The sequence below is a fragment of the Triticum dicoccoides genome, chromosome 1A, assembly GCF_002162155.2.
Source record: "Triticum dicoccoides isolate Atlit2015 ecotype Zavitan chromosome 1A, WEW_v2.0, whole genome shotgun sequence".
Lineage (NCBI taxonomy): Eukaryota > Viridiplantae > Streptophyta > Magnoliopsida > Poales > Poaceae > Triticum > Triticum dicoccoides.
The window spans coordinates 377,956,532-377,966,635 of record NC_041380.1 but is presented as its reverse complement, the minus strand read 5'-3'; the positions used below and the strand labels follow the sequence as shown (position 1 = coordinate 377,966,635).

Genomic DNA, 10,104 nt, shown 5'->3' with positions numbered 1-10,104 from the left:
GTTAACGGCAGGCCTTTGCCGTCCGCTGCGGACGGCAAAGCCTTTGCCGTCAGCTGCTGATGGCAAACTGACCAAATTAGCTGACGGCAAATTTTGTCCGGCCTTTGCTGTCCGCCGAATGATATCAGCTGGACGTCACTACAAGGCAGGCCTTTGCCGTCCGTGGCTGTAGGCAAAGTGTCCAGATGCACGGACGACAAATCTCCTTCTTTGCCATCTCTGTCATTGATTTACAGTATGTTCAACAATGCATATTCATATGTATAGCCCATGCATATATCACAAATATCTAACACAGACCACAGGAAAAAAAGAACATCACAAGATCATCCATAAAAACATATATATAGTACAACTTGTATCACAAAGTAAGATGAGATCACACAAGTGTCGACAAATAAGATCACAAAGGTTGGCCTCTACATAACACAAAACTTAGGTGAGCATCATGGGATCTAGCAGCAACAACACCTAAACTACTGGATGGACACTGCAGTCCAGACCCAACTCCACAAGCACACTACATACTGATTTGCGACCGTGACGGTGATGCAACCACCACAACCAAAATTAAAAAGGAAAGGGAGGTGGGTGGTCCAGGTTGTTGTCTCCACGCCGCCTGTGTTTGCCATCTCTAAATGCCAAAAGGTCCAGGTTGTGGTCATCAGCCTTCTTCATGCCATCAGCATGATCACCATTGCCTTCCGCACCCCGTCATCATCAGGCTGATTTGCTGCTGCTGCTCGTCCTCCTACTCCATCTGCATGGACAAGAGCAAGTTAGTTGAATGGCATGCACGATAAAAATGCAAGGCATATATATTCATCTACATTAATTGTACTGCAGTACAGATTTTGCATGGATGGGTTTGACTTCAACAGAGACTGAAGCAAGAGCATTTTCCCCTCCCAATCCAAAACCTACTGTACAAGTACAACTCTAAGAGAAGGAACTGTGGTACAACAAGAGGCGCTCCAAATCAAACTAAATCTCAGTTTCTTTATTTAGCTAAGAAACAGCACAACCATAACTTCTGCCAAGCAAGCAGTTATCATACTATCAGCTAAAAGAAAAACAAAGGAAGATCACGTGTCACTTTCATGGAAAACATCAGAAGTAGATGATAGGCAAAAGTAGATGATCATCAAATTCCCTCACACTCAACAGTGAAAAATGCTACTACCATTGATAGCAAGGACTAACTATTCCCACTACCTGGATGCAGCGTCCTTCATTTTGCAAACAAAAAAAGAACACATTATCAAACTCCTTCACATACATAAATGAATAGCAGCAACCAAATTCAACGGTGCTACCAAAATCAAATTACTAATATAATAGCTGGACGCCCATCATCAAAATTGGTAACATAATCCAAGAAGATCAGTAGCTACTATTAATTAATATAATCTAGTTGATTAAGAGGAGCAAGCACGGATTGGGTTTGAAGCAGTCAAGTTGCATCTAGCGCTGCTTGAGGATGGTCTCCTACAAGGGTCCAGACCTCATCTTCTCGTCGATCTTGAGGATGGTCTCCTACAAGGGTCCTACGAGTAGCCTTTTTTCATGAAAGGAGTACAAGTAGCATTGCTTTGATTCTAATTGTAATTCCTAGTTGATTATCAAAATTCTGTATGAGCAAATATCCATTGCCAAATACTCCTACATGACAGATCTAGCACATGACCAAAATAAGTGCTCCATAGCCACAACCGGACTGACCAAAATGCAACTAAATATGACCAATAACTACCAATTCATGGATGATCTGAACCTATACTCGCCGATGCTCGTCGTCGACTCTGCCATCAACGCCGAGACGCCGCCATTGAGAATCTTGAAGGGCTGCGACCATCCCGACCACGCCGACGTCGCTGTGCCCGCAGCAACAGCAGCTCGACGCCGTCGGGGCCTCCTCTAAACAAGACTGAAATAAAAAGCATGTATCTGCATGTAGAGTCATTTGAAGTTCATTTCATCAGTAGGAGGAGTGCAAGTGGCAGCCCGCTTCGTCCCACGAAACTCATCCATTAGTTCAAAATTTGCTCAACATTTGCCTAAAAGTAACACTACATTTGTACTACTATGTTACTGTCCACTAGCGCGCCACACTTGCATTGCATCCTTAATCCAAAGCGACTAATGAGCTAGCTAATGAAAGTCGATTTGCTTGTACCACATAACTAGTCAGTTTTGTGCTGCCTTTTGATCCCTAACCTGTGACGCAAAGGCTTTCTGGAGCTACTGCCGAAGCAGTGCTCTGAACTAGCGGGCTGCAGCTAGGGTCTCGTCCAGCTTGGCCTTCTTAGCCATGAGGTCGGCCTTCCTGGCTTCCGCAGCCCCGATCCCGGCGTCTTCCGAGTGCAACCCGCTACTCTGCAGCTCCTGCAGGGCTGCCTGCAGTTGAGACACAGAGGCCTTGAGCCTCTGCACTTCTTGACGAGCTCCCGCTGCGACATTGTTGGGAACTCTGTATCTGCAGTTCATGATTACTGAACGTGTAGTCGTTAAGCTTTGGCATAAACCCACATTCCTGGTTGTGCTTTGTAACTCTTTGCATAATGTTTGTCCTCACGAATTCCAATGTTCTTCATTTGATACAGGTTTTAGCATAGAAATGGTACCTCGAAACACTTTGAGTACTCGAGAAGAGTTGTTTGGTAGCACTCCTGGCATATCAAGGGAGGCACCTCCACGCTGAACTTAACCTGCAAAGCAGCACACCATGACCATCAGAATCAAGCATCAATTCATCAGTTTATCCCCTAATCTAGTCTACACATCGCACAGAAACTGAGACAACATCCCACATTACAGAATTACGCGACTCTCCAACTCATATACAACCAGAGAGGTAGTTAATTGAGCAAAGTTGGGGCTAACACTTGATTTGGGCTACGGCGTCTCGATGACGCGGACGGAGTCTCCACCACCGCGGCAGCCTCGCAGAGCTCTACGGCGGCCGAGGCGACGGGGAATCATCGCCTCTGGGACCACCAGGTGGAGGCGGAGGTGGACAGGGACCGGGAGGAGGACGGTGATGAGGAACTAGGCCAGGAGGCTGCTCGTGGGGTTGAGAAGTGGCTGCGGCCGGGGTGGATGGAGGCTGTGGAGACGACGGCTGGAACTCCTCCATCTCCTTCCTCTTGGACTCGTAGAAGCGGTCCCACTCCTCCGCCTTCTGCTACGCGTCCTTGATCTCGCCGTTGGTCGAGCTGATGTCGCGGGCAACGGCAAGGCAGCGCGCGTGGGTGGCGTCGATGTTAGCGCGGGCGGCGAGGGCGCGGGAGGCGAGGTCTGCGGCGCGGCGCTCGAGGAGGAGGCGGCGCCGCTCGAGGCGGCGGGCGGCGGCGGCCTTGGTGGCGAGGAGGCGGGACTCTCCTGGGCGAGGAGAGAAACCGGTTGGTGGAGATGGTGAGCAGGGAGAGGTGACATCGGGGAGGAGAGCTGGGCGGTGGGGAACGGCGGGGATCGCCGAAATCTGGCGGCAGCGTGGGATGGAGAGAGGGGATCGAGGAAGACGAGAGAGATGGGATCCAACGTGGGTGTGTGTGTGCGTGGGTTGGGCGTGTGTGCATCGTGGGTGGGGCCCGAGGCTGTGTGGGTCGTGGGTGGGTGTGTGCCGGGGGTGGCCGTTAGATACGTTAGGTTATTTTCTTCGCCGTCTGCTTTCGGGCTGTTTGCCGTCCGCTACCAGACGGCAATGAAAGTGGCCGTTAGTTTCTTCGTTAGTGGGTGTCACCTCCCTCTTTGCCGTCAGCCAGCGGACGGCAAAGATTCTTTGTCGTCAGCCAGCGGACGACAAAGAAATGGCAGATGGCAAAGACCTTATTTGTCGTCTGCCATTTGTTTGCCGTCAGCTTCTTGGTAGCTGATGGCAAAGATATTCTTTGCCGTCCGCTAGCTGACGGCAAATAATTGGCAGACGGCAAATTCCCTGATTCCAGTAGTGAGAAGGAAATGATAAGCAGTTTTCAGCAAGGTATTCTCTGCAAGCACTGAAATTGTAGGTAATACATAGTTTTGTGATAAGATAATTTGTAACGAGCAACAAGTAACAAAAGTAAATAAAGTGCAGCAAGGTGGCCCAATCCTTTTTGTAATAAAGGACAAGCCTGAACAAACTCTTATATGATGTAAAGCGCTCCCGAGGACACATGGGAATTATCGTCAAGCTAGGTTTCATCACGATCATATGATTCGCGTTCGGTACTTTGATAATTTGATATGTGGGTGGACCGGTCCTTGGGTGCTGCCCTTACTTGGAAGAACATCCCACTTATGATTAACCTCTATTGCAAGCATCCGCAACTACAACAAAAGTATTAAGGTAAACCTAACCATAGCATGAAACATATGGATCCAAATCAGCCCCTTACGAAGCAACGCGTAAACTAGGGTTTAAGCTTCTGTCACTCTAGCAACCCATCATCTACTTATTACTTCCCAATGCCTTCCTCTAGGCCCAAATAATGGTGAAGTGTCATGTAGTCGACGTTCACATAACACCACTAGAGGAGAGACAACATACATCTCATCAAAATATCGAGCGGATACCAAATTCACATGACTACTAATAGCAAGACTTCTCCCATGTCCTCGGGAACAAACTTAACTACTCACAAAGCATACTCATGTTCATGATCAGAGGGTTATTGATGTGCATATAGGATCTGAACATATGATCTTCCACCAAGTAAACCAACTAGCATCAACTACAAGGAGTAATCAACACTACTAGCAACCCACAAGTACCAATCCCAGACTTGGAGACAAGAATTAGATACAAGAGATGAACTAGGGTTTGAGAGAAGATGGTGTTGGTGAAGATGTTGATGGAGATCGACCCCCTCCCGATGAGAGGATTGTTGGTGATGACAATGGTGATGATTTCCCCCTCCCGGAGGGAAGTTTCCCCGATAGAACAGCTCCACCAGAGCCCTAGATTGGTTCCGCCAAGGTTCCGCCTCGTGGCGGGGGAGTCTCGTCCCGAAAGCTTGCTTATGATTTTTTCTTTAACGAAATACTCCATATAGCAGAAGATGGGCATCGGAGGGCCACCAGGGGGCCCATGAGGCAAGGGGGCGCGCCCCCACCCTCGTGGCTAGGGTCTAGCCCCCCTCTGGAACTTCTTGCGCTCAGTACTTTTTATATATTCTGAAAATGACTTCCGTGAAGTTTCAGAACTTTTGGAGCTGTGCAGAATAGGTCTCTAATATTTGCTCCTTTTCCATCCCAGAATCCCAGCTACCGGCATTCTTCCTCTTTATGTAAACCTTGTAAAATAAGAGAGAATAGGCATAAGTATTATGACATAATGTGTAATAACATCCCATAATGCAATAAATATCGATATAAAAGGATGATGCAAAATGGACGTATCAACTCCCCCAAGCTTAGACCTTGCTTGTCCTCAAGCGAAAGCCGAAATCGAAAAATATGTCCACATGTTTAGAGATAGAGGTGTCGTTAAAAATAAAATACGGACATGAGGGCATCATGATCATTCTTAGAACAACAACTTATATAATTCTTGTCATATGATCTCTTATGCAAGAGTAACAATTCAATCACAATTTCAAGTATGAATCATAAACTTCATTGAAAACTAACAAACTATAATCTCGGTCATTGGAGCAATTGCAGTTTATCATAACATAGGAAAGAGTCAATATAAGAGCTTTTCAGCAAGTCCACATACTCAACTATCATATAGTCTTTCACAATTGCTGACACTCACGCAATACTTATTGGTATGGAGGTTTTAATCGGACACAAAGAAAGATAGGGGCTTATAGCTTTGCCTCCCAACGTTTTACCTCAAGGGTAATGTCAACAATAATAGTTCATGAAAACTCACATCCAATTAGCCATATATACCAGGATCTTTCCAACATGTTGTGCTTACCAAAAGATAAAATGTAAAAAAGGAAAGGTGAGGATCACCATGACTCTTATGTAAGGTAGGAGATAAAAGTAAAAGATAGGCCCTTCGCAGAGGCAAGTAGAGGTTGTCATGCGCTTTTATGGTTGGATGCACAAAATCTTAATGCGGAAGAATGTCACTTCATATTGCCACTTGTGATATGGACCTTTATTATGCAGTCCGTCCCTTTTATTTCTTCCATATCACACGATCATATAAACCTTATTTTCTCCCCCACTAATAAGTCATACATATTTAGAGAGAAATTTTTATTGCTTGCACCGATGACAACTTACTTGGAGGATCTTACTCAATCCATAGGTAGATATGGTGGACTCTCATGGCAAAACTGGGTTTAGGGATATTTGGAAGCACAAGTAGTATCTCTACTTGGTGCAAAGAATTGGCTAGCATGAGAGGGAAAGGCAAGCTCAATCATGCTCGATGATCCATGGCAATATAATTTATCTTAGATGTAAGAAAATGTAACCCATTACATTGTCTTCCTTGTCCAACATCAACTCTTTAGCATATCATATTTTAATGAGTGTTCACAATCATAAAAGATGTCCAAGATAGTATATTTATATGTGAAGACCTCTCTTTCTTTATTACTTCCTATTAATTGCAATGATGACCAAAACTTTGTTTGTCAACTCTCAACAACTTTTATTCATCATACTCTTTATATGTGAGCTCATTATTCTCCATAAGATCCATATGATCTCTTTGTTTCTTTTTATTTCTTCTCTTTTATTTTATTCCCTCAAGATCATGGCAAAATAGTCAAGCCCTTGACTCAACACTAATCTTTATTATATAGCTCACGGACTCGATTACATAGAGGGATAATAAAGCAAAACTCAAAACTAGATCATACTAAAAACTTTTATTCTACTATATCAAAATATTATCAAAAGGATCGAACTAAGGAAGACGGTAAAGATAAAAGTGATGGTGATATTATACCGGGGCACTCCCCCAAGCTTGGCAGTTGCCAAGGGGAGTGCCCATTCCCATGTGATTATATCTCTTTTGCCGGTGAAGGAGATGGAGTTGTTGATGATGGATAGTCGCACATCGAGCGTAGGAGATCTTCCAACTTGCGGATAATGTCGTTGAGTGCGATGATATGCTCCTTCAACAAAATATTTTCACGTGTGAGATACTTGTTTTCTATACAAGGTAACTCAATCATCTTGAAAGCTTCGATCTCAGTTGGGGTAAGAGTATTGTGATCAAGTTGAAGGATGTCTTCCGTTGCCGGAACTTGGTCCTCTGTGGCCTTCTTGATCCCTCCATCCTTGTTGATCTCTGAGGGAGTCCTGGATTAGGGGGTCTCCGGAAAGCCGGACTATATCCTTTGGACGGACTGTTGGACTATGAAGATACAATATTGAAGACTTCGTCCCGTGTTCGACTGGGACTCTACTTGGCGTGGAAGGCAAGTTAGGTAATACGGATATGTATATCTCCTCCTTTGTAACCAACCTTGTGTAACCCTAGCCCCCTCCAGTGTCTACATAGACCGGAGGGTTTTAGTCTGTAGGACAACATACAATCATACCATAGGCTAGCTTCTAGGGTTTAGCCTCTTTGATCTCATGGTAGATCAACTCTTGTAATACTCATATCATCAAGAACAATCAAGCAGGACGTAGGGTATTACCTCCATCGAGAGGGCCCGAACCTGGGTAAAACATCGTGTCCCCTGCCTCCTGTTACCATCCGCCTTAGACGCACAGTTTGGGACCCCCTGCCCGAGATCCGCCAGTTTTGACAACGACATTGGTGCTTTCATTGAGAGTTCCACTGTGTCGCCACCGTAAGGCTCGATGGCTCCTTCGATCATCCCTAGCGATGCGGTCCAGGGTGAGGCTTTCCTCCCCGGACAGATCTTCATATTCGGTGGCTTTGCACTGCAGGCCAACTCGCTTGGCCATCTGGAGCAGATTGAGAGCTACGCCCCTGGCCACTAGGTCAGATTCGGAAAATTGAACTACACGGCCGACATCCGCGGAGACTTGATCTTCGACGGATTCGAGCCCATGTCGGACACGCCGTACAGTCTTGACGAGCATGACGTAACTCTGCCGTCGGACAGTATTCAGGAGATCGCATCCGGAGCTACTCCGTCCATCAATCCGGAGCGGGTCGCGCCATCCGAGAGCGGAGGGATGGACCCCGCCATGGAGGCCGCACTCTCAGTGGCGATAGAGCCGGATACTGACTTCACCCCTTACAAGAGCCGTGTTGCCGAACCACTGGATTCATCTTCGGTCACGGACCCCGAGCCACTTGTATCCGGGCCCGTCAAGTCCGACTGGGCGCCGATCATGGAGTTCACCTCCATGGATATTTTTCAGCACTCACCTTTTGGAGATGTGCTAAATTCATTAAGGTCTCTCTCCCTGTCAGGAGAACCTTGGCCGAACTATGTTCGGCTAGAATGGGATGCGGACGATGAAGACATTCGCCGCCTACCCACCACCCACTTAGTAACCACTGTCGACAACTTAACCGACATGCTCGACTTCGGCTCTGAGGACTTCGACGGTATGGACGACGAAGCTGGAGACGAACCGGAACCGCCGCCCATAGGGCGCTGGACCGCTACTTCATCACATGACGTGTACATGGTGGACACCCCCAACAAAGCCAATGGCGATGAGAAAGCGGAGGATAACCCCTCCAAGAAGCAACCCAAGCGCCGACGTCAGCGGCGCCGCCCTAAGTCCCGCCATAGCAAAAACAGCGATAACAATAGTCCACGTGACTCCAGAAAAGATGACAACTGCACCACCCCGGTGGCAGAAAACGATCAAGGTGCAAACAACAAACATAGTACGGATCCGACGTCCGAACATGATGACGCCAAAGATAAGCATCATCAATCCCCATCTAGGGAAGAAAACAGTCCGGACGACGATACACCCATCATCCCGGAAACACACTTGGAGCAAGAGAACCTCCGCGGGAGGCTTACTGCCACAGCGAGAAGCCTGAAGAAACAAAAGCAAAGGCTCAAGGTCACACAAGATACGCTCAACAACAAGTGGAACAAAGTAACAAAGTATGGTAGAAGCTACCACCCAAATAGCTATCCAAAGCGCAAGCTATTACCGGAATTCGACGACGAGGCCTTAGAGCCCATACAACCGATAAGTGATACGGCCAGCCGGCCGGATCCACCGCCCTGTGAACGCGATAGAGCGGCTAACAAAGACACGCATAAGTCAACACACGTTCTACGTGAGAACTTGCGTAAAAAATCCGGCGCGACCAGATCCATCTATGGATCTAGGAAGCGCGCTACGGTACACAACCAGCACTGAATACAACAACCGTCCAAACACTATGGCGCATCCCAATACAGGGGTGCCGCACACCCACTATGTTTCACTGATGAGGTGCTGGATCACAAATTCCCATAAGGATTCCAACCAATAAACATAGAGGCGTACGACGGAACCACAGACCCTGGAGTCTGGATAGAGGACTTCATCCTCCATATTCATATGGCTCATGGAGACGATCTCCATGCCATTAAATACTTGCCCCTCAAGCTTAAAGGGCCAGCTAGGCACTTGCTGAAAAACCTCCCCGAAAACTCAATTGGAAGTTGGGAGGAGCTCGAGGATGCTTTCCGGGCCAATTTTCAAGGGACTTATGTCCGACCGCCGGATGTAGACGATTTAAGTCATATAATCCAACAATCCAAAGAGTCCGCCCGAAAGCTTTGGAACAGGTTCCTCACTAAGAAGAACCACATAGTCGACTGTCCGGACACCGAAGCCTTAGCAGCTTTTAAACACAGCGTCCGAGACGAATGGCTCGCCAGACACCTCGGTCAAGAAAAATCGAGAACAATGGCAGCCCTAACAAGCCTCATGACCCGCTTTTGTGTGGGCGAGGACAGCTAGTTGGCCCGTAGCAGCACCAGCGACCCAAGCACATCCGAAGTAAGGGATGGCAATGGTAAATCACGACGCAACAAAAACAAGCGTCGAAATAAAGAAGGTAGCCCAGATAATACGGCGGTAAACACCGGATTCAGGGGCTCCCGTCCAGGTCAGCAGAAAAAGCCTTTCAAAGGCAGCAGAGAAGGACAATCTGGCCTAAACAAAATTCTTGACAAACTATGTCAGATGCACGGCACCCCAGAGAAACCTGCAAAT

At 47.1% G+C, this 10,104-nt stretch overlaps 1 long non-coding RNA gene across 3 annotated transcripts; it reads right to left on the bottom strand.

Moving 5' to 3' along the window:
- Positions 1 to 326: 326 nt before the first annotated feature.
- Positions 327 to 3,052, bottom strand: LOC119274459. 3 transcript variants are annotated; one of them, XR_005135155.1, is made up of 4 exons: positions 2,884 to 3,052; positions 2,625 to 2,708; positions 1,775 to 2,492; positions 327 to 760 (listed from the first exon to the last, which is right to left on the bottom strand). It is a non-coding gene; the product is annotated as an uncharacterized LOC119274459 (long non-coding RNA). The 3 variants fall into 3 exon arrangements; XR_005135156.1 differs by having other exon boundaries at positions 1,754 to 2,708; XR_005135154.1 differs by having other exon boundaries at positions 1,775 to 2,708.
- Positions 3,053 to 10,104: the final 7,052 nt, after the last annotated feature.